The sequence below is a fragment of the Bos grunniens genome, chromosome X, assembly GCF_055505025.1.
Source record: "Bos grunniens cultivar Pamir isolate PY7600 chromosome X, Bosgru_T2T1.0, whole genome shotgun sequence".
NCBI lineage: Eukaryota > Metazoa > Chordata > Mammalia > Artiodactyla > Bovidae > Bos > Bos grunniens.
The window spans coordinates 126517128-126530674 of NC_141194.1; the positions used below are offsets into that span (position 1 = coordinate 126517128).

The window sequence follows — 13547 nt, forward strand, 5'->3', positions numbered from 1 at the left end:
CAAGAGAGACAGCAGGAGCAGGCAGAGAGCAGTCCCAGAGACCCGCCAGGAGGAAGTCTTGTGAAGGGCTGAGAAAGAGACAGACCTGGGCTTGGGCCAAGAACACAACCATCCGTCCAGGCTGCCTCTCGAGGGGTGGAGGACAAGGGGGCCAGCATCCGCTCTCTTCCAGGGCTTTCTGGGCCTCTCCAGGGCCATTTCCCTCTATTCCCCTGTGTTCAGGCGACACTACCGGGGCCGTGGGCCGAGGTGATGGGCTGACCCTCGGAGATGCCCAGGCAGCTGCCCCTCATCCCCATCTTGGATATATGACAAGGGAGTCCAGAGGGCCTGCATGCACCCTGCCTTGCCTGCTCTCGGCCAGGCAGCTTTCCAGGCTGGTTTCCTCAGGTCCCTTCCTCATCTCCCCAAGCCACCCAGCAGCCTGGACATCTAGATGTCATGGCCACCACCTCCCTCCAGCCCGCAAGTCCAACCTCTGGCCTCCTACCTTTTCGGTCGGGGTCAGTCATTCATGTTCCTACTGAAGAATTTCTTCCTTCTGCTCCCCCCTTCGGCCAAAGTGAGGCAACAGGTCGGCTGCACTCAGATACTTTTCTCGAGTTCGATGCAAAGGGCCTGTTTTGAGAGTTTCAGTGCAGTTCGTCACCGGCCGCGAAGTGGCTGGCCAGAGCCAGGGCTCGGTGGCTGTGTCCTCGGCGGAGGTCTAGGGCTCAGAGGCCTGATCCGCTCCTTCCTCGTCCCCCGGAGCGTCCCGGCGGCCCCCGGCCCAGTGATCCTTCATGCTGATGCCCCTGCCGTCGCGGCCGGGCGGAGGTGGTAGCGGGCGTTCACTCGATCCTCACCTGCAGGCGCACGTTGAGCATCACCGAGGCCACGGTGTAGAAATAGGGGAAGTTCATGCGCAGACGCTAAGCCAGTTCGAAGAAGGTGATCAAAGTGCGCGTGAGCCCCTTTCAGAAGGCACCGTAGGAGCCGCGGATCGCGGCTGAGCGCGCCAGCCGCACTGCCACGCCCGACAGGGCCGCTGCCGCCGCCGCCGCAGACAGAGCCCCCGACGCCGCCATGGGCCCGGGCCGGCGCGGGCCCCGCGGACCGACCGCAGCACGAGCTGGCGGACAGGTGGACGCAAGGCCTGGAGCCGCTGGCCAACAGCAGTCGCGTCCCACCCCGCCCTGTTCCGCCGCGCCCCGCCTTCAGTCTCCCCTCAGGGGCTGGGCTCCCGATGACTCCTCCGCCACAGCCAAGGCCCCACCTGAGCTGCCTAGGGACAGCTCCGCCCCCTCGCCTGCACGCACATTGGCGACCGCCTGCGCAGCTCCGCCCCTAGCATGGCCCTGCCCCTTGTCGGGTACCACAGAGCTGCTGCCAACGACTCAGCCCCACCCCCGGTACCTGCCCCTCCGAGAAGCCCCGCCTCCTCCCAGACTCCTAAGAGAGCCGGAGGGCCTGAAAGCTTTTTTTTGTCAAGTGCTGCGCTCCTGGGATCCTTTTGCAGAATGCGCTATTCTGCAAGGAAGGCCCACCCGGAGCTCTTTATCCGTTTACACCATCCCCTTTCCCTCACTGTCTCCGCAGAAAATCTGGCCAGCTAGCCACTGTACTTTTAATTCATGTTTTTTTCTGGTAACTCTGCACTGTGGAATTTCACCAAACCTACATGCTCATTTCCCCCCCGTTCATGTGTATTTCGTGAATGCTCCTTTACCCCCATTGTCCTTACCTTTCATCCCATGGTGATTTCTATGCACTCCTCTTAGTCTGTCTTTGCCCTGGATGCTGCGCAAGGTCTTCTCAGCTGTACATTTGCCCTCATTCATTGCTGTTTATCTGCTCTTGGGTTTTAAAGCCCTTTCGTGGTTTCACCTAATCTTTATCTAAACCAAATCCAATTCAAAGTCCATGACATTTTCAGAATTATTGAAATGTGCTTGCTTCATTGTAGTCAGGACTTTTAAAAAGCCGTCTGCAAAAGTTGATTCATGAAGATTTCATCCCAGTTTTCACAAGGAGGGCTGGCCTAAGTTAATACCTTACTAATTCCTCTCAGAATGCCTGTTCAGTCATACTGAATATCTCTGTGACATCTGTATAAATGTTTAAGAAACCCAGCAGATTCATATACACTGATTGAGCAGTTGTCCTGGAGAAGAGAGAGTTTGAGAGGCACTAGGTTATTGGATCACAACAATATAACCATGCATGAATACGAATGCATAAAAAAATCAGGGTAGATAAATGTCACATTATTGAACATCATTTACTCTGGTTAAGGAAGTAGGAAGAAAGACATACCTTTTGTTTTTCGTGTATATGTATGTATATCCATTTGTGTATCTGTAACTATTACTTGTATAATACAACAAAAATATTTGAAACAGAAGGGGCCACATGAATATAGACTTAAGCTACATAGAAACCTTTTTTTTTTTTTTCCTAGACTGGATCCTGCCTCATTCATGTGCAGAGCCTGTTCCCTCCAATCATTTCTGAAACCTCTTCTTGTCCACATCTCATTTATCTTTAGCATTTTATTTTGAAATAATTATAGACTCAGGGAAGTTGCACAAATAGCACAAAAAAGACCTTGTGCCTTTTACCCGCGTACCCCAATGGTGACATTTTCTGTAGATGCAGTATAATATTAAAACTAGGAAACTGACACTGGTATATTACTCTTGACTAGACTACAGGCCCAATTTGGGTTTCTCCATTTTTCTAACCTGCATTAATTTGTGTGTATGTGTGCCTGTATCGCTCTAGCAATTTTATCCCATGTCAGGATTCATGCAACCACCACTATGATCAAGATACAAAAATATTCCAACACCACAAAAGAACTGATTTGAGCCACCTCTTTGTACTTACTCAGCAACCCTATACATATTTTGTTAGAGTTTCATCTATTTCATTTCCTTTAGAATGGCTGTAAATGGTACTGTGTGCTTAATTTTGGTTTCCACATGTTCACTTTCCATATACAGAATGCAATTATTTTTAAAATTTATTTATTTGGCTGCACCAAGGTCTTAGTTGTGGCACACAGGATCTTCCGTCTTCGTTGTGGCATGTGGGATCTAATTCCCTACCCAGGGATAGAATCTGAGTCCCCCTGCGCTGGGAGATCAGGGTCTTAGCTACTGAACCACCAGGGAAGTCCCTGCAATTGAATTTTTAATGAAACTTTTTATTTAGAGGTAACTGTAGATTTACATACAGTTGCAAGAAAAAAATAGATCCGCGTACATTTTACCCAATTTTCCACAGTTTTCCACATCTATCAAAACTGCAGTATGGTGCAATATCAAAATCAGGACATTGACACAATCTACCGATCTTGTTCAGATTTCCCCAATTTACTTTTTCGTTTGTGTGTGTGTGTTTGTGAATTGTTCTATGCAGTTTTATCACATATGTGCGTTCATGCATCCACCATCACAGTCAAGATACAGAACAGTTTCATAACTATAAGGATCCCTCATGTTGCCCTTTTTTTTGACCACACCCACTTCTCTCCTGTTCGCCTTCCTTAATGCTTCACAACCACTAATCTGCTGTCTATTTCTATAATTTAGTCTTTTTGAGAATGTTGTAAAAATGGAATCTTATAGGATGTAACTTTTGGGGATTGGGTTTTTTTTTTTTTTTTACTTTGGAGATTGGCTTTTTCACTCAGTCTGGGATTTTTTTTTTCTCATTCTTCTTTGGAGAGTCATCCAAGTTGCTGGAAATGTCAAGTGTCAATAGTTCACTGCTTTTATTGCTAAGTTAGTATTCCTTCGCATGGTTGCACCAGAATTTGTATACCTCCTACCCAAGAAGGACACCAGGGCTTCCAGTTTGGAACTATTAGGGATAAAGCTGCTGTGAATATTTGTTCACTGATTATTGTGTGAACAAAATTTTCTCTTTATCTGGGATAAATGCCCAAGAGTACAATTTCTAAGCTGTATGGTAAGTGCCTGTTTAGTTTCATAAGACTCAGTTAAAATTTCCAATGTGGCTGTAACATTTTACACTCTGGGTCAGCAATTTCTGAATATATTGTTTCTCTACATCCTTGTCAGCCTTTGATGTTATCACTATTTTTAAAAATTTTAGCCATTATGATAGGTGTATTGTGATATCTTATTGTGGTTTTAATTTATATTGGGGTTAGCCTAAAAGTTAATTGAAACTTTTTGGCTAACCCAATATTTCCCTTATGGCTAATAATGGCGAAAATCTTTTTATGTGCTTATTTTCTATCTGTATATTGTCTGTGCATGCACGCTAAGTCGCTTCAGTTGTGTCTGACTCTTCACGACCCTATGGACTGTAGCCTGCCAGGCTCCTCTGTCCATGGGATTCTCCTGGCAAGAATACTGGAGTGGGTTGCCATGCCCTCCTCCAGGGAATCCATGGATCAAACCCGCATCTCTTATGTCTCCTGCATTGGCAAGTGGGTTCTTTAAAACTAGCGCCACCTGGGAAACCCCATATATCCTCCTTAGCTAAATGTCTTGTCATGTTCTAATTGAACTGCTTGTTTTTATTATTAAGTTTCGTGAGTTCTATATAATATATTCTAGATATGACTCTTTTGTTGGATAGATGGTTTGCAAATATTTTTCCACCCAATCTGTAGCTTGTATTTTCATTCTGTTAACAAGGGCTTTCTTACAGCACAATTTTTGATTTGATGAGGTCCAATTTATTTATGGATCATGGCTCTGGTATTATATGTCAGAACTTTTTACCAGGCCTTAGGTCTCAAAGATATTCTATGTTTTCTTTTAAATATTTTAAAGTTTTATTTCACATTTAAGTCTGTAGTCCATTTTGAGTTCATATTTATTTAGGGTTTGGAGGTTTAAATCCAGGTTCAATTTTTGACTAAAAATGCCCAATTGCTAGAGCACAGTTTGTTTAAAAAAGCTATCCTTCCTCCCTTGAATTTTTTTTCTTTCATCTTTGTCAAAAACCAGTGGAGCATATTTCTGTGGGTCTATTTTGATGTTCTCTCTTCTGTTGCTTTGGTCTATGTGTCTATCCATCCTCTCTCCAATATCACACTATTTTGATTACTGTAGCTATAGAGTATATGTTACTATTGGTTAGAGTGATTCCTCACACTTTATTTTTCTTCTTCAACATTTATTTAGCTATTCTAGGGCTGGTGTTCATCTGTACAAATTTTAGGATAAACTTGTCTATGGGTACAAAATGCTTGCTAGCAAGTGTTAAACTTACAGATCAGTTTGGGTGAGAATGGACATCATTTATATGTTTAATATTTCAGTCCATGAACACAGTTGTTATTGTTGCTGTTCAGTCGCTAAGTCATGTCCAGCTCTTTGCAACTCCATGAACTGCAGCAGGCCAGGTTCCCTGTCTTTCACCATCTCCCAGAGTTTTCTCAAACTCAAGTCCATTGCATCGGTGATGCCATCCAACCATCTCATCCTTTGTCATCCCCTTCTCCTCCTGCCTTAAATCTTTTCAAGTTTCAGGGTCTTTTCCAAATAAGTCAGCTCTTCGCATCAGGTAGCCAAAGTATTGGAGCTTCAGCTTCAGCATCAGTCCTTCCAATGAGTATTCAGGATTGATTTCCTTTAGGATTGACTTGTTTGATATCCTTGCAGTCCAAGGGACTTTCAAGAGTCTTCTCCAGAATCATAGTTCGAAAGCATCAGTTCTTTGGCTCTCAGCCTTTTTTATGGTCCAACTCTCACATCTGTACATGACTACTGAAAAACCACAGCATTGACTATATGGACCTCTGTTGGCAAAGCAATGTCTCTGCTTTTTAGTATGTTGTTTAGGTTTGTCAATAGCTTTTCTTCCAAGGAGCAAGCATCTTTTAATTTTGTGTCTGCAGTCACTGTTTGCAGTGATTTTGGAACCCAAGAAAATAAAATCTGTCACTGTTGCAATTTTTTCCCCATCTATTTGCCATGAAGTGATGGGACCAGATGCCATGATCTTGGTTTTTTGAATGTTGAGTTTTAAGCCAGCTTTTTCACTCTCCTCTTTGACCTTCACCAAGAGGCTCTTTAGTTCCTCATTGCTTTCTGCCATTAGGGTGGTGTCATCTGCATATCTGAGGTTGTTAATATTTCTTCTGGCAATCTTGATTCCAGCTTATGACTCATTTGGCATTTCCCATGAGTATATCTCTTTATTTATTTATTTAGATCCTTGATTTCTTTCACCAAAATTGGTATAATTTTCTGCATTCAGATCCTGTACATGTTTAATAAATTTCACCAAAATTTGTATAATTTTCTGCATTCAGATCCTATGTATGTTTAATAAATATGTTCTCAGGTATTCATTTTCTTTGAAGCAATTATAAATTATAAATATATATTAGTTTACATTTTTACATGCTTATTGTTACCATATAGAAATTATGGAGAATTAATTAGAAGTGTGGTTTTTTTCAACACATTTGGAGACTTTCTTGCTGTCCTTCTGTTATTAATTTCTAGTTTGATCCCATTGTGGTCAGAAATTAAACTCTGTATACTTTCAATGCTTTTAAATACTTAAAGATTTGTTTTAAGACTTTAAGAAAAGCATTCTTCTGGAGTGTTTCCAGAGGAAGGCAATGTGGGTGATAAAAGAGCTGGATCCATGTCTTGTGATGAATGGATGAAAGAAACATTTGTGGTTTAGAGCAGCAGAGAATTGGTTGCCAACAGACCTTTTTGGCACCAAGGACTGATTCTGTGGAAGACAATGTTTCCATGGAACAGTGTTGGGGGGTGGTTTCAGGATGATTCAAATGCATTGCATTTATTGTGCACTTTATTCCTATTATTATCACATCAGCTCCACCTCAGATCATTAAGCATTAGATCCCGGAGGTGGGGGACACCTGGTTTAGAGAACAAAGACTTGGAAAGGACATATGACAGCATGTTCAAATACTTGAAAGTTTACCAGGCCCAAGAGAAATGAAATTACCGCTGTACTATTGCATGGTTTGGAATTAAGACCGGAGGGCTGCAACCGTCCTTGGTCAACCTAGGGAATGGATAGACTTGAGGAGTAGTGAGACGACTGCCATCTTAAGTATACTAGCATCACCTAGAAATTAATTGTTGGTCTAGGATATTGTTAAACTAAGTTTTCCATGATGAGGCCATTAAACTAGATGGCACAAAAGATCCTTCACAGTTCCAGGCTTGGTTGCTTTCAAGTTCACCATTGTTTATGTTATAAAATAAAGTAATTTTACTTTGTTGTGTGTAAGAAGCATAAAACTATGCTTAGAATGAATAAATCTTTAAAACACCATGAAAATTTGAAGTGAGGTTCTTGTGTACAGCATAGAATTTGGTGGTGTTTTTAAAAAATCTACTCTGCTAATTTCTTTTAATTGTTATTCCTACACCATTTACATTTAAAGTAATTATGTCATATTTAAGCTTAAGTCTGCTGCTTTATTATTTGTTTTCTGTTTCTCATTACTCTGTTTTCCTTTTCTTGCTTTCTTGTAGGACACCTAAGCATTTTTTGGAAATTACTTTTGAATATAGCTCTTCATATGGTTTATTTTATTGTTTTATTTTATAGTTTTCAATGCAATATACATGTGTACATATCCTGGTTTACTGGTATCATCATTTCAATCACTTCATCAAGTAGAAAAATTTTGCTTCCATTTTGGTTCCTCTATCCTCCCACATTTAAATAGAAATAACTTAAGTATTTCCTCTGTGCACATTGAACTCACATCACATGATGGTACAGTTTTTGCTTTAATGATGAAACATGATCTTAAAAAATTCATGAGGAGTATTCTATTTGCCTTAACTTTTACTCACTTTATCGCTCTTCTTTCCTAAAGACCCATCCTTGTTGTGTTATAATTTCCTTTCTGGTTAATTGCCGGGGACCAGCCCCAGCTGATCCAGGGTATTCGAAGGAGAGACGGCCTAGGCGACTATTTATATGCTAATTAGAGATATAAAGAATGATAGAATGAGGATAGTTCAGTAGGAAAATTCAGTGGAGAAAAGAGGCTGAGTAGCTTGGTTTACGCGGGAGACCAATAAAACTTCAAGACAAGAAGTTTGCACCACTTACGTAGGCCGCAGGCGCCCTCTCGAATAGCGGAAGGTGCCTCACCCTAGACACCTTCTCGAGTGGGTCTTAGAAGCCCAGGCATAATTAGTAAGCGTGGTGGGTTCTGCGTTCCAGATGGAGACTCAGCTGGAAGTTAAAGGGAAGAATGACATGGGGAGACCAAGCGTTGGGGAGCAAGGCCCGTAGCTTTATTTTTAACAGGGGCTTTTATACCCTAAGTTACACATAGAGGATAATAGGGGATGCAAAGTCAGCAGTCTTTGATTCTTATCAAAAACCAAGGTTTCTTTCCTGCAAATTTATCGTATACAAATGGTTTAGGTGATTTACATCATCTTCTGGCCAGAAGGCCTACTAACATTTTATGACTCTTGACAAGAACTTATCAACAAAGACTTATTTTCTCTAAGAGTAATTATTTTAAGGTTTCGTGCCATCCTCCAAAGATAAAATTGCATTCCTATAGGGCGGATGTGTAATGGGTTTACAACAAAGAAAATAATTTATTACCTTAAGGGTCTAAAGTTACTAACACCAAGGCCACTACTTATTTTTTTCTATATACCAACTATTAATTAATACACATTCAAGGATACAATTCAGGGGATGTGAAAACTTGGCAACAAGCATTGACTCATCAATGAAATCCTTTACTAGTTTATTCCGACAGTTTTTAACTCTCTGAGAGGCTCTAAGCTATTTGAATATCTTAAGCTTCCCATGCCTCTGGAGGCTAGGAGACTGTAAACAATCGTATGCATAGCTGCAGGAGTCCGGGTAAACTTGTCAGGCGAGTTAGAGAGCCATCTGAGGGGTTTGGATTTAAACACTCCTAATTGCCCAGGAACTTTATTCATTGGAGCTGTAAGTTAACTCTTTGACAGAGAGAGAGAGATGGTGGTAGGGGACAGCCCCCAGTAAAGTCAGAGGTGAGAGCACAAAGCAATAAAGTAGGCAGACTCTGGTTTTTTTGGGGGAAAATGCTCGAGAATATCCGGGCGGACTCCTGAGGCTCGATCCCGCCTTTGCGTATGCCGAGCCGCCTTCCTCATGACCTTTGTCATGAGCGGAATGCCTCACCGGCTCCCGGCATCTCCCCCTTTTTTATTTCTTAAAACAGCCAGATGTAGCTCAGTCGCGAGCCTCTGAATGCTCTGCCGAAGAATCCTGACAATACAAGGAAGAATGATTATTAGAAGTAAAATTAAAACAGCCAACGTAGCATAGCCAAGGAAGGTAGACAGAATATTTTTTCCTGAAATGTAGTTAGAGAAAGTATGGAAGAAATCATTTGCTGTTCCAGCGGCAGTAAAATCTAATCGGGAGTGTTCCAGGGTTGCTATTTGATTGTGAAGTTTCCCTAAGTCTAAGCCAATGTCAGAGCTGTTCCAGATACCTGAAATATGGTTTTTAATCTTTTCCCATTCAAAATCTGTCTCATTTACTTTCAGGGGTGTTACACATATCCACCGGTAGTCAGCATGACAAGACAATGCCATTTTCACCTTTAAAGCCTGCAATTCAGTCCCAATATGTATTACTGCTTCCTCTAGGGCATCTACCCTCATTTCTAATTTTCTGTCTATAGCTTCCTGTGTTGCCAATGCTAAAGAAACATTTTTGGACATAGAATCAACATATTGAGCAGTATGTACTTGTTGAGTCAATGATATTGCTGCCACAGTAACAGAAGTAATTGCACTTATCAAAGCTGCTATTCCCAAGATAAGTAAGCCCACAAACCGTCGTGTTCGCATTAAATCCTGCAGTTGTTGTAATACAGCAAGAGCATAATTCAATAAGTGGTTACATCATAAGATAAGGTGGACGTTGTAACATTACAAAGGAGCAAACATTATATTGAGGATTTAAACAAGATGAGAGCATACATTTGTTCACAACACCACCACAAAGGAGCAAACATTATATTGAGGATTTAAACAAGATGAAACAAGGAGCAGCTGTAGGCATCGGCTCGGCGGAGCAGTGTCCGCAGCATCAGGAGGCAGAACGGGAACGGCAGGCTGTGGGCTGCGGCGTCTACGGCGGGCGGAGGGGCGGGGTTCGCGGACTCGGGCTAGCCGCCGCCGCTTGGGCTCCGGGCGTTTTCCTGTCGCCGGCGGGAGTGCGCTGGTCTGGACTGCATTCCGCGGGCGCGCTTTCCTCTCTGGCCCTCACTCGCCGCACAGACTTCTTGCTCTAGGTCGCAGGGTGCTGCAAGGAGGGTGCGGGGCGCCGCTGGCGGCGTGGAGGAGAGAGCTGGCTAGGGGAGGGGGAGCGAGCGAGTGCGCGCGCCGCGAACCTGGTCTTTGGGGAATGTGACATGACGAATTTTTCTGAGATCCAAATCGGAGAATCTGCATTCTGTAGAAATATATAAGCATACCCTCTCCCACAAGTTAGCAACACATCTGGCCTTTTACACTCTCCAGTAAGGAGGTCTTTTTACTTGACCAGGGGCCGAGTCGTAGCCTGTAATTCAGGCATCTAGTGTCTCATCATTGTAGTCTGCCCCTGTGTGTTTACGTTTAAGTGATTAATTACAATTTGGACATAACTTTTTGTCCAGCTGTTTCCCTAGGGATATGAAATTTATACCTTAAACCAGCTGCATTTTGATGGTGAATTTTGCGAGAATTTTTGGCCTTATCAATCTTTTTATGTAATTTAAAACAATTACTTTAGTCAATGCATCTACCAAGGCATTTCCTTCATGTAAAGGGCTGGGCAAGTTGAAATGGACTCTAATATGTCCCACAATATATTTTTTATCTCTGTGTTTAATCTCTTTTTGTAAATCAGATAACAAGGAGAAGATAGTAGTTTTATTTTTTGGAATATTAGCAGTTTCAATATGAGGAAATAACCCCACAATATATCTGGAGTCAGTCAAAAGATTAAAGGTGTGGTCTCTTAAATGTTGAAAAGCCTAAATAACTGCTCAGTCTTGACATTTTATTCCCTTGAATTAAAAGATCTTTTAAAGGCCTTGGAACTGTAACTTCCTGCACCCAAAAGGCTAGATCACTAGATCCAAATGTTTTGTGGCTCCTAGCTTGAGAAGTCAAGTTTTTTCTTGTCTGATAGTAAGGTAAAAGTAAAAGCTGTGTTACTCTTTGACCTTTATTAATTTGTACAGTTTTGTTAGGCGGTGAGATCAAAACTTTTAATTTTTCCAATATAATCAGAATCTACTACACCATGCACCACCGAAATTTCTTTTCTCTCTCTCTCTTTTTTTTTTTTTTTATTTTGAAAAGAAAGTGAGCTACGCCCCAGGACAAATCTTACAATGTCCTCAGGTAGGGGGCCAGCCACTCCCGTTGGAATTGGAGTAAGCGGCACATCAGGGGTTAATATTGTTGCTAAATCCCCTTTCGCTTTTTTCCTAGCCTGGATGAGACCCCCCTGAGGAGGTTTTCTCTAAGGAGCATGCTCTGCATATTGTGCACGCAGTCTGTTTTAAAAGCTCCACTGTTCAAAAAACTTTTTATCTTCCTCAGGCTTAGGCAACGCTTTGAGAGGCTTTGGGGGCAAAGTGGGGAACTCCTGGGTCCTGGGAAGCACCAACAGAGGTGGTGGCGATCACCTTAAATCAGAAAGTGGTGGATAAGTTTTTTAAAGGTTTGTGCAGAGGGGGGGGGGAGCTCTCCAGGGCGCTCGGCCGCAGCGTCCTGTAAACCCTCTCCTTCCTCGGGAGGTAAAGCACTTTCTCCCTCCTTTTTTTTTTTTTCCAATAGCAGAAATTATGATCTATGCAGAAAGTGGAGACTCACCACCATCTACCACTATAGCCTCCCTCAAAGGCTATTTAACAGCCTCATGACAGGGGTCCAGGACATTTCTAATCATATTTCACAGAGCCAATAAACATTTGTCTATTCTTAGATGCAGAGAAACCCATTTTTTAAAAATTTTTTTTGAGAATATTTTTATTTATTTTGTATCTTCTTTACCCTATCTAAACTGCAGAGGGGACTAGAAAAGAAGCCTCAAGGTGAGGATCAAATTTATCCTCGGGACTAGAGAAAACCCTTCTCCGGGAAACTCCTAGAGGAGGCCCTTTACCCCCACACGGAGGAGGAGGCATGGAGGCATGGGAGCGTCCCGTATTTCTCTTCTCCTGCTCCGGAGATCCTTTAACTGTTTGGTGACTAAATCTTACAAACTGTCTGATTGGGGATGTTTCCCTCAAGCTCCTAGGAGCGGATGGTCTGACAGGGGAAGTTTCTCTTAGGCCTTTTGGGGCATCTTTGTTTAAGAGATGCCAATCTCCATCAGAGTGATATTTAGCTGTTATCTCGCCTAAATTCTCTTTTTCTTTTGGGGAAGGCTGATCTTGTTCCTCATCCCTATCTTTAGGTTGTTCCTGAGTAGTCATGGCTGCTAACATTTTTCTTAGTTGCTGATAGTCAGGCGGGTCTTCGTTTTTCTCATTTTCTTCAGGTTTAACTACAGTTTCGACCTCATTTTCCTCTTTAAAAGTTACTCTTTTAGATTCAGGGGCAGGTTTAGCTACAGCATTTTCTTCACTATCACTTTTAAGATGTACTTTTTCTGAATCAGGGGCAGGGTCTAAGACATCTCTAATGATATTCCATAAGGAAAAGGCGTCATTAGGCACCTTTTCTGAGCCATGTTCGGCATGGTAAGTTTTTAGCTGTTTTCCTACTTTTTCCCAGACATCTAAGTTAACAGAGCCTTCGTCTGGAAACCAGGGACAGTGCTCTTGTACAAATGAAAAAAATGATTGAATGGCAGATTTTTTAACTTTGATTCCTCTTTTACCTAATAACTGTAAAATTACTCCTATAAAGAGCTGTCTTTCATTTGATTCAGTATTACCCATGTCAGAAAATTAAGTGTAGTAAAAGATTTTGCTTTAAGCTATCAAAAGATCAGGCTTTTCTTTGGCCTTTTAACTTCAGAAACTGTTTTCTCTCTCTAAGTCTAACTCTTGAACACTTTCAACACTTCCCACTCCTCTCGCCCTGTCTATCCTACAGGGGGGACCGCGGCACCCTTGAGTGGGGTCCTAGCCGTCCCGAACACTGGAAGAACAATAGGGCTGGTGACCCAGATTGTTCCGGGGGAGGAACAGTAGGCTGATGGCCCAAACTGTTCCAAGGGAGGAGCAGTAGGGCTGTTGACCCAAAGTGCTCCGTGGGGGAACAAGAGGGCTGATAACCCAGTTGTTCCGAGAACGGGGAGCAATAGGGCTGGTGACCCCAATTGCTGGGAGCTTACCTTCGAAAACACCTGTCCCGGGCGCCACTTGCTGGGGACCAGCCCCAGCTGATCCAGGGTATTCGAAGGAGAGACGGCCTAGGCGACTATTTATATGCTAATTAGAGATATAAAGAATGATAGAATGAGGATAGCTCAGTAGGAAAATTCAGTGGAGAAAAGAGGCTGAGTAGCTTGGTTTACACGGGAGACCAATAAAACTTCAAGACAAGAAGTTTGCACCA

General features: G+C 42.7%; 1 long non-coding RNA gene and 1 pseudogene across 1 annotated transcript in view; one reads left to right on the top strand and one right to left on the bottom strand.

Annotated features, from left to right (window-relative positions):
• Positions 1-237: 237 nt before the first annotated feature.
• Positions 238-1320, bottom strand: LOC147341335 (small integral membrane protein 10-like protein 2A; annotated as a pseudogene).
• Positions 1321-3791: 2471 nt separating this feature from the next.
• LOC147341336 (uncharacterized) overlaps positions 3792-13547 on the top strand; it is a 34692-nt gene continuing 24936 nt past the window's right edge. Inside the window, exon 1 of the long non-coding RNA XR_015159597.1 lies at positions 3792-3954. This is a non-coding gene — a long non-coding RNA (uncharacterized LOC147341336). The remainder of the gene's footprint in view (positions 3955-13547) is intronic.